This window comes from Chiroxiphia lanceolata, chromosome 1, assembly GCF_009829145.1.
Source record: "Chiroxiphia lanceolata isolate bChiLan1 chromosome 1, bChiLan1.pri, whole genome shotgun sequence".
Lineage (NCBI taxonomy): Eukaryota > Metazoa > Chordata > Aves > Passeriformes > Pipridae > Chiroxiphia > Chiroxiphia lanceolata.
The window spans coordinates 76,800,953-76,815,828 of NC_045637.1; the positions used below are offsets into that span (position 1 = coordinate 76,800,953).

Here is a 14,876-nt window from a genome sequence, read left to right on the forward strand (position 1 = left end):
ATAACAACATGCCAACTTGAATTTCTGCTGACAGCTGTCCATGTGTGCTGATACTATTATCATAGGTTAACAAATCATTGGAAGTTCTCATTATTTCCAGCAAATTGGCACTGTAATCGCTACTAGCAATTTCCCTAGACTCCTTGACCTGTAACAGCAGTAGTTCATAATGATTAAAATAGGAAGCAAAGGAGGGAGTTCATTATGCTTTCTAGAGCATAGTGCTTCTCTGGTACTTTATACAGAATATGTATCATCTGTGTTGTGCTGGTTTAGATTTATCTCTTATGAAAGACAGGTCTCTAATTGCTGAACTGGCTGAAATTACCTTCTAACATATTTATCATGAAAACAAGCTTTAGCACCTGCAGACCAATATGGCTGTGTGTGTATGTCAAGAACTGAGAATGTCTGAAAGAGGTTCTCTTTTGATACAATAAAAATTGTTGGCTATCCAAAACTCATAGCTGATTACGATCATCATGGCCCTATCTTAATTTGGCTGTTTTTCATGTTGAAGATGAGAAACGTCCTGTTTTGGAAATGCATTCCCAGTATTCGAAGTGACTATGAAAACAACTCAGGTTCTTTACTTTTCACCTGCAAAATCAGCTTTTTTAATGACAAATCAGTCAATCAACTGAGAGAACACAGGTTCCTGTGTTTATCAGATTTGTTCTGTCTATCTACTATCAATCACTATGACAGTTCTAGTGCATGTAAATCTTTTCCTTTATGCAGTAGTTTGATCATTACTGTAAGTAAGAACCTGTTTACATAGTCTTCATGTTTAATTTTGGATAGTGGTAGCAACAGTGGGAAATCTTAGCTAATCAGGCCATTGAACACAAGCATGTCAGACTCCTTGTGTGTCTGGGGTTTATCATTGCACCATGAGACAAGCTCTGGCCATTGTGTGCATCTCAAAGTTAGATCAGCATGACCCAAGTGACAATAATTCTGAGTAACCCTGGAACGGGTTTATGACATGTCCAGAATCTCAGGCTGTGGTGTACTGCATAACACACTGTCCATTTTTAAACACTGATTTGCTAGGTCTCTGCATAACTCTTGCATCACTAGTGGGTTAAACAAGGGTATTGAAAAGGTTTTCCTGAGGTTTAAGGATTTTTATGCAAGGGAAATTATGACAGCATATTTAACATCTTATCCTGCAAAAAAACTGAGTTCCAGGGCCAATTAAAATGTAAGGAAACCCATAGAAAATATACTTAGGTAATGCCTTCACACATTCAGGGCTAGGTCAATCAGACAACATAATTATTTGAATGGATTTGTCCAATGAAAGTGACATTTCTGTACAGCGTACTTTGACCTCTTTTTCTCTCACACCATTGAATAGTTTACAAAAAAAGCCCGCAACTGTGCTAAACAAACACAGTTGTTTGGTTGTACCAAGTTTTTGTTCCAGCAGTGGAATTCATTAAAGCAGCATGTTCTGTATGTTGCCAGCAGGTCATCAGTGCATGCTTGAGTCAGATTCCTGACCTTTATTTTCACTTTCCAAGCCTGTTAGATTGTCTCATCCTAGGGACTGTGAAAATACATATCATTAATAATATATCTAGCCCTATTTTTCTCATAGCTGAGAGTATCTTCACAGGAGTGCTCATTGGTTTTCTCTGGTAATAATCAACTAGTTTATTTTATACAGAGTCAGATGCTCAACTGTAAATAGCAGCTGAACAGTATGAAATAGAAATATTTTTCCCTCATATAAAGAAAATTTAAATTTAGTTCAAAACCTATTTAGGATTTGAGAAAACCTTTTTCCTTCAATGAGATGGTTGGAGGTCCTCTCAAGCAGCTACTCCACTGTATATATTCCCCGTGAATTATGTGGACTTGTAATTTTCTAATATGATGTTCTGGTTGCATGTACTGTCCCTAACCTCTGTGTTTAAGTGTTGTATTTCACACCCATTTTGATTTTGACACTGACCAAAAGCACCTCAGTGCATACAAGTCTATGTGTCAGGCCAACTCCTATGTTAGGGTTGCTACCTAGAATCCAGAAATTATTCCCCTGCCTCCCCTGTCTACCTTGTGGACATTCTCAGAACTTTCTCAACGCGGTTGACTTAACTCTGACGTATCATCCTGCAAAGAGAGAAGGGATTTTTTTCAGTTTCCAAGTTGAAAATGTTTTGCAGTTTTTTAGAGTCAGTGAGGAGGCTACAAGAACCTTACCAACAGATAGGTTCTTCTCTTTCCTATTTACAGGAAAAAAATTATTCTGTCAAGAGACAAACTTCCTTTGACGGAATGTATTCCTTCAAGAACGTGAATGTATTCACAAGAACGTGAATATATGTGAGGGCCCAATGGTGAAGTGCCAAGATCTGTATCAGAGTGCTAACTCCGCTGTTATTACGGTAAGCAGGCTTTGACAGCATCTAGATCCACAGCAATGTAAATACACACCAGACTCCCCTGAACAAAAGTGTGGTATTGATTTTGGTGTACTCTGCTGCACTGTTAGGGATCTTAACAACATACTGTTACTTCAAACAGCATGACAAAATCTTACTAAAATAATCTATTTTTCCTCAGTAATTAGAGGAAAAACAAAAGTTAGATGATCTCAAACACTCTCTGATGAGAATTTCTCTTAATGTTCTTTTTGATCTTCAGTGCTCTTGCTCCAAAGTAAATCATAGAAAAGTGTTTCTCTTCTAGACAAGATTTAAACATTTTTTTTTCATCATTAGAAAAGATTTTGCCACTGACTGAGACAGTGTTTCCTAGTAACCCCTACTGTCGTCTGGAACACTGGTCTAAGGTAAAAACACGATTTTGGGATTTGAAAAACGAAAGTAAGGTACCACAGCAATGATGTGGAGCCATATTTCTTTTCTCCATTATCTGCCATCCTGCTTATCTGAGCCGGCAACGAAAGGAATATAAAATCTGCCTGCACTGGGTGATGCAAAGATGAAGTTGAACACTTTGGACCTGTTCTGAGCTTGGTATAAAGTTTTTATGTGTCTACCATACCATTCTTCAGGGGGAACCTTTATGTCCAGCTCCTGTGTGCATCAAAGGATAGATCTCTGTGTTGCCTCTTGAGATCCTCTTTACTGGCTATACAATGCCAGTAGTACTGCATGAGGTTATTTTGGTGTGGAGATTGTTAGCAGTGAAATGAATCTGGGAATTTAATGTTGGGGAAGGGAATACAGAATATTAAGTAGCAACACATCCCTAAGAATATACAATTTAGAGGATCTAGTTTTTACTGGCATTTGTTATAGCACAATGAATGCAGTTCATTTCAGTGTGATTTCAAAAGCAGATAAGCAAGTATGTGCATTACAAGAATCACTCAAAAAAAGGTGGTTTGAGTTTTGAGACCATTCGTCTCACAAATGCCTCAAGAATGCAAAACACCACTTGGTAATTTAAACTTTGCCTTAATAAGGATCTATGACATTGGCATTTCTTAGAGATTTTTTTCTTTTCATGAAAGGAAACACAATACAATTAGAAGACTCAGATCTGTCCATCACTTAGATCATGTTATGTCTTTGAGACCTGCAGTAGAATCATAGAATCATAGATTATTTTGTGTTGGAAGGGACTTCTAAAGCACATCTAGTCCAACCCCGCTGCAATGAGCATGGGTATCTTCAGCTACATCAGGTTGCTCAGAGCACAATCCAACCTCGCCTTGAGTGTTTGCAGGGTGATACAAGTTGAGATGAAGTTCTGTAGTGTTTCTTCACTATCCTGTTCCTTCTGCTATGTAGTGTGCTTCTGTCAGCCCATCAGAGGAGTAAGGTATAGTCTACTGCTTTCACACCTAGATTTCATAATGTTTATAGTAACTTTAGTTCGAAAGAAGACTGGGACCTTCCCTTTTTCAATGTGCTTTTGTTATTTTCCCCTTGCCCAGTACAACTTTCCAAATAAATCTTTTTTTATCAGTCATTTTGTAAACATTGTTCTTCCATCCCTGAGGACCCATGCACCAATGTTAATTATACACAGACGTTTTCACACAGCCATATTGTAAAGTGACCACGTAGTATGAATGTCAGGAAGTGACAGACATTATAATCATTCAGTTACTTGCCTACACAAGGTCATTGAAGTTACCCAGCCATGATTAATGGTGCTAGTTACCTCATTAAAGGTAATTGAAGGAGAATCTGGTGTTACAGTGCTAAAGATCTACAGAAATACAGTTTTAATAAAAGCAATTTGAACTGCAAGTAACTTTCAAATTAAAAAAAAATTATTAAAGGTTATCTGTATGCAAAATTATTTGGTTGTTTCTTTACTGGCTAAGTAATTCATCCTACAGGTCTTTGAAATTAAATTAAGGGAACAACTTCATAAAAGTTTTAGGGGTGCAGTGACTGCATTTGAGTGTTGGGCTCCAAATGTGTGTAGAGCTCCAGAAGAAACCACCCATACTGACCCCTCAGAACAGCAAATATGGGTCCTGTGGCCAGCTGAGTCAAGGAGAGTTGTGTACTCTGCTGGCATTGGTACAGACCTCTCATATAGCATGTGCGTGCATGTGCTCTTGCTGTGTAGAGTGAGATCTGCCATAATGAAGGTTCTGTCAGTCTGCTGACTTGTGTTCCTCACATGTTCTTGCTGATGAGCTGTCACTATCCTCCAAGATAGTTACATAGCATAGTACTACAGATACGGTGGTCAGGTTTCTGTTAAAAGTACCGTGTAAAATAGCTGAGAAATGGGAAACAGATGAAAAAGTTGTAAACCAAAGATGAGATATAATGACTGATCTCATGATAATTTCAGAAACTGATGGTGCTGTACAGTGATGTTAGCCTATGGCTTTAGGAGAAAACAGAAATGCAAAAATGAGTTTTCCAGTTTTCCCTGTTTGGCTAATGAGAGCTTGACCAGGGTATATACACATTTCATCTTACTGGCCTGTTATTTTCAGTCATTTTGGAAAACAATTGAGATTTCAATATTTTGTATAACAGCTTTGTAACCCAGCACATACATCTAATTTAGCAACTTGTTGGACTGTTGTGTCCCTCATGGCAATGTAGTCCCTGCTATGCACAGAAACAGGCACCTGCTCCATCTCGATCTGAGTTTCCTGCTTTGGACACATCCTGTTACCTCTGCCATTGGGTCAACATTTTCTGTGCAGCATTCCCTCCAGTGAGCTGCATGGCAATGAAGTTTTGTACCTCAGCTCATCTGAGATCAGCCAGTCTCTCCCCACTCCTAAGTGTAGGGACAATGGTTGCTTTACCTAAGAGGGTGACAGTAACAGAGAGTGGTTTCAGCCTCCCTGTTTTCCTCTATGTAGCCACAGGGCAGAAAGAGGACTCTCAATCTCTAATCTGAGCTGTAGGCCTCAAATATTTCCCTGTACATGCAAGAAGAGAATATGCAGCTAAAATGTGTGATTCACTGTGTTAATGCCATCTAGTCCTAGCATCATAATTTTCCCTTTCTTGTTTTACCTTCCTCCTATCTCTCCTCCTCTCAGCTGTGAACCACACAGGCAACTACTTCACAAGTTTAACTTCGCCATATTTTTGTGTGCCACACCTAAAAATGTAGCTTTTACCAAAATATCATAGCATTGCCTCATTTCCTGTGGCAAAGGCACTGAAGCCTTATTACGTCAAATGATCCGTTTAAGGTATGTGGATGCTACTTTGGATGAGTCAAGAGCAGTTATCACAAAATACTCTGCACTACATTTGACTTGCTTAAAAGTGACATAGTAGTATCCAAACCCAAGAGGGGTTGTCAGGAGGAGCATCTTAAAATTGGAGGACTATCAGTGAAAATAAAATTCTCAGCAAAATATGATTTTGAAAGTGTATCACATTCAGTAGTGGGGTTTTGCAGCTCTCTATTTTCTTGTAAAGTGTAACAAGAAATAAATATCCTAAAACACAAGCCCATCTAAGCAACTAATATGAAAGAACAGTAACCCCAGCTCTGGGGGTTTTTTTGTGTTGTTTAAAGCCCTACATAAATCAAGAGGAGGCCCACGAAGGGAGGACTGGTTTCAGGGACTGGTCTTGATTTTCTGCTTTAGATAATCAAGATCAGGAATCCATCTCTAATTAAAGGCAAACAGAAAATATGTAGGATTTTCACATACATTCTTTTCATACTCATAGTTTAATGTGTTATGTAAACAGTATTCTTTTCCTTTTATTCAACTGTCTCAAATTATGTGCAGACAGCTTCAGCTGCAGGGAAAGGTGGGAGTATTTAGGATATCTAGAATTTAACTCTTTCAATCCTACAACAGAAAGACCTGTTTCTTTATCAGAGGTATTCAATAGAAATGTGATTTCTATTTTCAACAAAAACCATCAGTGATTCTGTTATGTGGGGATTTCTGGGGAGATTTTGTTCAATGGGGCTTTTTGGTGGTTTTTTGGTGGGTTGTTTTTGGTGGTTGGCTGTTTGGTTAGTTTTTGGTTTTGGTTTTGGTTTGGTTTTGTTTTGTTTTTAACTGAGTATATTGCAGTAAAGATACTGGCCTGGTTTCTTTGAAAAAAACCCATGCTTTTAGTTTTAATAAACACAGTGCTTTTTTCTTGTCTGCTTCTGTTGTATCTCTGGTTCCTTTTGCAGTGATTTTCCATCGATATGTCATTCAAGTGAATGAAATTTAAGTAGGATGTGGGTTTTGTCACTTTGATGGTGATGTAGTTTCCCAGATGTAAGTTTTTCATTAAGAAATTAATATTGGCAGATTGGGTATTACAGTAAACTGAACAAGCTTGAGTATGTGGTAGGACCACATCATTTTGCATGGTGATGTTCAAGTTCCTCTTTCTCCCCACACAGTGATGTCTGGGGTTGATTTACATAAATTCTTAGATTTCTAACAGCAACACCCTGTAAACTGAGCTATTTCTTATGCTTTCGGCTCCCTTTCTGAGATGTATTGCTGACACTTCCATCACTGAGTTGGTATAACCCAATGAATCAATGTCTGATGTCTAGTTTTTAATAGAGGGGAAGGTTTCTGATGATATATGTGGTTGTATTTAATTCTGTGGCACTAAGACGAATGAAGATTAAAGTTTGGCTGAGCTAGTTCTACCCTGAGATCCTCTTCACCTAACACTTGGAGTACACTTACTGACACAACTTGATTTTGTCCATGAAACCTGTTTTCCATAATTAGAGAAGCTAATGTTGAACTAAATGGTAAGCACAGACACAGCCTTTCGCTAGGCCAGTTGTCCAGTGTGGTTTTAAATCATAAGCTTTTAAGAAAGATAATACTGAGGTAATTTCCAATCAATGAAAGGATTTGATACCTTCAGTAAAACAGTTTTCTCAGGAGAAAAAATAATAGCCAATTTCCTTGAATAAAAAAGTCAATCCTTTTCTTGCTTGATGTTAGAATAATAATAATAGCTGTGCAAGGAATACTGGAACATTCTTTTGTAATGACTATTTATTTCTGTGGGCTGTAGGTCTAGTAGTTAGAGGCTTCCTGTAAATCATTTACATTAATGTGGGTATTTGGGGGGTATGTATTTTTTGACAAGCTTGTTTAAAATAATAAAAGCAAACAGGCACTTCTCACTTGGTTAATGCATCCTTGGTTCTGCCTTTTTCCTTCTCTTCTGTTCATATGCTCTTCACCATTTACTCCTGTGAAAAAAAGTGAGCAATAAGAAAAGACTGAAAGTGGAGAGCAGGCAGCTAGGTCTAAAATAATTCAAGAAGACATCACTGAAGAGTGAAGTTTAGCTTAATCAAAATGCAAGTAAATGGCCCATTCTTCCTTCAGTGATATCAAATTGCATCCCCTCCACAAGACCAAGTACCTTTTGCCTTCTGACTGTTCTCAGCCCCGCAGTGTTGCAGCACATGCCTATTCTTACTCAGATTTGCTGAGTTACTGTGACTCACCATGGTCTGCTTTCTCTGCTGCACTGACAGCCTGTGGGTTTTCCCTGTAGACATGACCTCACTGCAACCCTGTCTTTTTGTCTCACCATGCTCTGCTTTCTTCTGGACACGATGGACTCCCTCTTTGCAGGGTTTGGTTGGAGGCACCAGCTCCTGAAGAGGAGTGACTCCAGCTGAAGTTCAATGCTCTTCCTGCTCTGTTTTCTGCCCAAGTCCACTATATGAATGTTTTACCTTTTTGTGTAGCAAGTCCTGCATTACTACACGTCATAGCAGAGTAATATTTTAATGGTATGAGAATGACTTCATGAGTAACTCAACCTGCATGGATGGCGAGTGTCAGCAACTGCTCTTGCAGGGCCAGCCTAAGCTGTGCTTGCTTGCGTGTCACAAACCTCATGGGTGTTGAGGCTAATGGAGGTGATTAAATGTGACACTAGCATTAGTTAAAATAAATTCTAATTTTATTTGGCTTTTTTAGAGGTGCATTTTCTGGCTAGTTTTTTTACTATAGTACTCATCAATAAGAAATTAAACTGGCAAGTGGGTAAAATTGAGCTGCTCCGTAAGTTTTTCTACTTCTTAAATTTGACTTCAGGCAAGTTTCTGAATTACATACTTTGAAAAAAGAAAAGTGACTTCTAACAACTAACTTTTTTTTTTTTCTATAAGGAATGCCATTAATATCTTGCTTTTTACAGGTCTACCATAGTGAAAAAGTTTAATATTAAAATATTCAAGAAATCTTTTTTCTGTAACTTTAAAATTGGCAGTGAACAACCACTGTAATTTTAAAGTACCTATTTTGTATTTTGGTAAAGATTGTTGCAGCTTTGCTCTTCCAGCTGAAGAATATTTTTACTTTTTCTCTTTCCTGTTTTCAAAGACTGTAGAATATTGTAAACAGTTCATTTTTTCCCGTTTATATATTTCAAGAAATATTATCTTAATTATTTAAAGAATAAATTAAAAAACAGGCCTTATGTTTTTTATAGTATCACTTTTGCGGATATATTAATATTGTTTATTTTTTCTTTTCCTCTTTTTCTCTCCTTTTTTAGTAGTTTTTTACTCTGAGCGGTTTTTTGAGCTTCTTAAAACCATTTCTTCCATTCTTGTTCCTACCCACTGAACAATTGTCAATAATTTCCTAGAAACACTGTCCCAACGCCTTTGCTGTGTCAGTTGCTGGGTTTGGGAATTTAAGGTTCAGATGTGTAAATCTAAAGTCACTTAGTATGCAACAGAACTTTTTTTTCTAGTCTTGGGTCTCCTTCTACTGTGCATTGCTTGGTGTGGCCAATTATCTTCATAACTGAGATTCCCATTTGGTCTTGAGTAGCTGAAATCCTCATGAAATCCAAAATCAGTGAGTATTTCCAAATAAGAAAGAGGTATTTATGTATAAACTGTATATTCCTGAGGGAATGCATACTGGTATTTTTGAGTATGAACACACATAGGGATAAGCACTGTCCTGTACAAAGAACCCCCACTGCCTGACCTGCGCTTTCCTGAAGTCCAAGACAGAAAGAAAAGTTTGTGGAATTTAAACACCCCATGGAGTTTGAGTCTGTTGATAAAGTAAAGAAGAAATAAAAGCAAAGTCTGTGCAATTTTGAGTCATCTGCTAACTGACTATAAATCTACAGCAGTCTATTTATTACTTCCACCAAGGCAACAGCAACAGAAACGGGCAAGAGAATACAGCTGCCTGTGCCTGTATGCAGAGCCTATAGATGGGTCAAAAGCTGAACATAAATCAACAATATAGAGCTGCTGCCTAAAAGGTAAAGCTCACAATCCAAGGGAGAAATGGAGCAGTGGCTGCCTGTGAAGTAGCCCTCAGCACTGCGTGGGATGGTCAGGTTCTGATAAGATCTTAACTCAGATATTGTGCCCAGTTCTGGGTGCTGCACTTAGAGACACTTGCAGATTAAGGAGAGAAAGTCTAAGACCACTCGTGAGGATGATCAGGGTTCCTAACAACATTTCTCTCATGGAAGGACATAACGAAGCGGTTTCTTTCATCTCGGAGACAGGAAGACTGAGGCGGGAGGTATGATACCTGTGCTCATATGTGTGAGTGCTTCATGTACACACAGGGTAGAACAAAATCTGGGCAGGAGCAACAAGGTCAAGCTTGATATTAGGAAAAAGTTTCTCACAGCAAGCATATGGAAATACTGGAGAAATTGTCTTCATTGCAAAAGTCTCTGCAAATGGATTAGACAAACACCAGCCTGGAACAGTTTACATAGTCCCTGCCTTTTCCAGGTGACCTTCTGAAACTCTTACCAGCCTTGAGATTTCTGTAGGAAAATGACCTAAGTTTCCTCTTTCCTGTACCTGAATGTTTTTTTCCAAACCTTACAGTGACACAGCTTATAAGCAATGATATCTACTTAAGCACCCAGTCTTTCTGTAATTTGTTAACAACACCAGGTTGGTTTCTTGTGAGAGCTTCTAAATTTTACAAGAACTTTAGATATTTATAAAGATATACAATTGCCAAACTTTTAGCAACATCTTCAGAAAGGCTTGTAGCAGGGGCAGCCATTGTGAATATGAAAAAATATGTCTCTAGGTGTAGTTGTAGGAAGTCCTAAGATAACTGGTAAGACCAGTTACTTTGCCTCCAGCAACTGATCTGAAATAATGAAGTGCTTACAGAAAGCTCTTGGCTGTTATGCCTGATTTTTTATATTCCCTTGCCCTTTTCTGACTGTTTGAATTCAGACTTTTATTTTTCAAGGCAAAAGAGCACACATACTTCAAATTAATAGTGATGCAATAATAAAGCTCAGTTGCACTGTTCGGACAAACATGGGGTGTTGACTGTGCAGGGTTAGGAGTCCTGGGGTATTTGGGGCACTGTTTTACTAAACTGCAGGGGCCTCACTGTAGGCTGATAACTCATGGTGCCAGGTCAGTGGTGGGATATCTTCTTTAAGTGTTAGCCAGAATTTGTTGGCAGGCAGCAGGGAAGTGGATTGAGGCCTCAAAGGTCAGATGTTGTTCCAAGTTTGTCACAAATACACATTAGGGAACAGCAATGTGGGGGTGGACAGGGCTGAGACACTAGATTTAAGCAGGAGACTGGTGCCTGACTCCACCATCATTGCAGACAGGAGTGTGGATAAAAGAACACAAAACTACACTGCTGTTTTTCTTCAGACTTTTTAAATAATGAAATAATTGTAGAGCTGCCCATCGTATCAATGTTAATGCAGCTCTATCCAGTACAGAAAACACAATTGCATACTTCATTAGTTTTGCAGCATGTCTGCTGAATTTCGCACAGGCTTCTGATGCAGTTGCAAGCAGGACAGATTTTCACTGCCTAAGAAGAAGGATGTTAATTCTCTAAATGCTCTATAAATTCAGACCAGCTATGTTGCCCAGTACACTTCCTATCCAGCAGCATGGATTACTGTGTTTGCTATTTAGTGAGACTGTGCAACCTTCGTCATTTCCTCTAGTTTATTCCCATTGCATTGCACTGGATCCACCACAGTTGGATTAGAGATGTCGTGGGGTGCATTCCCTCCTGTTCCCTTTCTGTTTATGGACCTACTGTCCATAAAGTTGAATAATCCTTGCTGAATATGATGATGCTGTCTGTCTCCACAATCTCATGTGGTGGCAAGTTTCACAAAGCTTACATGAGGTGGTATAGTATGATTTTTCATCAGAGGGACTCCTGATCCTGTCTTTCTGATTTTCTTTCTAGAAAGTTTTGGTTCCTGCACCTTGGTCTCTTAAAAATAATAGCTTTGAAGCATGTGGAGCTGGTGGCAGAGGGGAAGTGAGGTAGGGGACAGTTTTCCTGAACATATCTGTAGACTTTTGGTTGGCTACCTGTGGGACTGCGTGGAGGTAAAAGCATCCTTATAATCTTTTATCCACTTTCTTCCTTAAGGTGGTGTCCATATTTCACCGTAGTAACAAAACTAGTCAAAGTATTAAGTAAAACTGATGCACTCCCACGTCTAGTTGTCTAGGTTTTAGTATTTAGGCAACAAGTGTTATATGTGCCTAAAGCTAATTCAGGTCAGGATCACATTCTTCTGCAGCAAGATTGGTGGTGTAGGAGTAGTTCTATAGTAGGGAAGAAACTATGATGAGTATTCCTCTCGGTATATCTCTACTTCTTGAAGGGACAGTATTTGATCCAGTGTTCGCAATAAGGGTTGAGGATTATCCTCCATGGAGGCATACCCTTGGTCTCTCAGCTGTGAGTGAAGCCGCTCCAATGGAGATCCTGCTTCTACCACTGCCCTGAGTGTCTGCAGTCTGTGGTAGGAGAAGCTGATGGTGAGAGAGCCACTGGAACTTCCTGTGTCTCTCCCAAACACTCCTTTCAGAAGGACTTGAGCATGCAGAAGTTTCTGCTGAGAAAAGGCCCATATGGCACAAGGGTTCCTGAGTTTTTCAAGTGGCTCTTGAGTGTTTACGGGATGCCTTTATGTGCAAAATGTTAGGTCAGTCTGTTGTGTCAAGGCCAATGGCATTCTGGTTTGTGTCAGCAATAGTGTGGCCAGTAGAACCAGGGCAGTGATTGACCCCCTGTACTCAATACTGGTGAGGCCTCACCTTGAATCCTGTGTTCAGTTCTGGGCCCCTCACTACAAGAAAGACACTGAGGTGCTGGAGTGTGTCCAGAGAAGGGTAATGGAGCTGGAGAAGGGGCTGGAGCACAGGTTTTATGAGGATCAGTTGAGGGAGCTGGGGTTGATCAGCCTGGAGAAAAGGACACTGAGGGGAGACCTTACCGCTCTCTATAACTGCTTGAAAGGAGGGTGTGGCAAGGTGGGGGTCATAGAATAATAGAATCACTTATGTTAGAAAAGACCTCTAAGATCTCTTCTTCCAGGTAACAAAAGACAGGGCAAAATGAAATGACCTCAAGTTGTGCCAGGGGAGGTTTAGATTGGATGTTAGGAAAAATTTCTTCACAGAAATGGTTGTCAAGCATTGCCCAGGGGAGTGGTGGTGTCATCGTCCCTGGAGATATTTAAAAGACAGGCAGATGTGGTGCTTGGGCATGTGGTTTAGTGATGAACTTCACAGTGCTTGGTTAAAAGTTGGACTCGATGATCTTAGAGGTCTTTTCTAACATAAGTGATTCTATTATTCTATGACACAGAAATGCAGTGTCTACAGTCCTTAAACCACACTGAATTTTGTGGCATGGGAGTGAAATAAAAAGGCTTTGACCTTGTTAATTGAGCCAATGAATTTTCTGTGGCTGGCGATATAACGTCATCTTCGTGTCATTTTATAGGACCTTTCTAACTCTAGTGATATTGTAAACTATGGCACAAGGTGCATTTTCGAAGCTCAAATCTGAAACTTCTAAGTAATTACTTTCCTAAATTTGAGAGTGGTGATGGTAGGTTAGCGGGTATTACTGCAACTAGAACAGAGGTTAACTCTGGATAGAAATAGGAAAAGAACTTTTATATATTTCGTACATTTGTATATTTTGTATATTTTTTGTAATAGCCTCAATTTGACTAATCTAAACAGTTTCATACCTGGATACCTTGGGTAAGGGAGGCAGGTTGTTAATTTTTTTAAATTTTTTTTTAATTGCCAATTATTGGCAGCCCTTTAGCAGCTTCCAAGAAGCAGTCAACAAAGGAAGTAAAATTGGACGCTTAGAATGTTAATTAAAAAATATATATCCCTGATCTTTCTGTATGGATTTATCTTTTTCCCCATGAAGGAAAATCTCTCAGAAGCGTGGGAGATAAGAGCAGCTGAGATGGAACATCATAATTCCTTCAGATGCAGTATCATATATTTGGGAAAAATTTTTAAAGTATGTTTTTAATTTTTAAAAGTTAGGTGGGAGGTTAAGTATTTAGAAGAACACACATATCTTTAAACAGATACAGAAAAATTCTAAAAGGAGTGGGTTTTTGTTTGTCATATACATGCAGTTATGCATACATGCAAACCCACACTTCATTTAACTTTCTTATTGATAATTGCTGAAGGCCAAAATAATAAAATCTTGATTTGCTGCTCCTTGGAAAGCAACCTTCTCCTTTCAGATGCCTCTAGCAGGAGAGAGCATAGTTAGTGCAACAGACCACTGCTGGGTTGAAAATGCTGCCAGTATAGATGATAGTAGCACTTTTCGCTGTGGAAATACTTTGTAGCTTGAGTCATGCCTTACCCCTTCAGACATGCTCGGTACAGCTCCCCCCATCCCCCTTCTCTCAGCCTTCCTAAAATGCCTTTCCCGCAACAGGGAGGGATCCTGTGTTGAGTGTAAACATATAGCTCCACCTATTTCCCTTTTTGTTTTGCTTCATTTCAGGTTTTCAGTACTGTTTAAACATAACATACAACATATTGCAGAACTGGCAATCCTTCCTACACTTCTTTAAAAGTTCAGATATTTAGAAGTAAACTTAATGCTTTCTTTTGCTCATATTTCTACTGCACAAATCCACATAAGATGAAGTAAACTATAGTTACTGGCATCTTGAATTTTTTTAATAAGATCATGTCAGAGGATTCCTTCCTTCTCTCCACTTCTCAAAGTCTTCAAACTTCTTAGGAGTGTCAGAGGAAAGAAGGAAGAGTGCGATACCAGTTGAATCACTTATTTACAGGCTCATTGTTCTTCTATTGATTTTTATTTTCATTTTTACTTGCTCTCTCCTAGCTCCTTGCTGAAATAGCAGAAACATCTGTCTCTCTTTCTTCATTGAGGAGAATCATTTATGAGTCCCAGATTTACCAACAGTATCAGTTACATCCAGCAAACCTCACTCCTCGTCTTCTTAATTACTTTCCATCTGCTTTTCTCTCAGTCGTCCTGGTTAGCAGAAAAATGCTGACAATCAACACTAATGCCTTCTTAAGTTAGTTATTTAGTAAGTCAAGCCTTTTGCAGATACAATTTCAATAAATATAGGGTTTGTTAATGTTTTTTGTAGAAAGAGTTGTCT

General features: G+C 38.9%; 1 protein-coding gene across 3 annotated transcripts in view; it reads left to right on the forward strand.

Annotated features, from left to right (window-relative positions):
• Positions 1-14,876, forward strand: part of FBXL7 (F-box and leucine rich repeat protein 7) — a 313,883-nt gene that overhangs the window by 111,116 nt on the left and 187,891 nt on the right. For 2 of the 3 annotated variants that reach the window (XM_032711589.1, XM_032711597.1), the window contains exon 1: positions 2,306-2,396. The exons of the other annotated variant lie outside the window; for it this stretch is intronic. The gene's annotated coding sequence lies outside the window, so the exon portion shown is untranslated. Of the gene's footprint in view, positions 1-2,305; positions 2,397-14,876 lie in introns of those variants that run through there. 3 annotated transcript variants of the gene reach the window in all.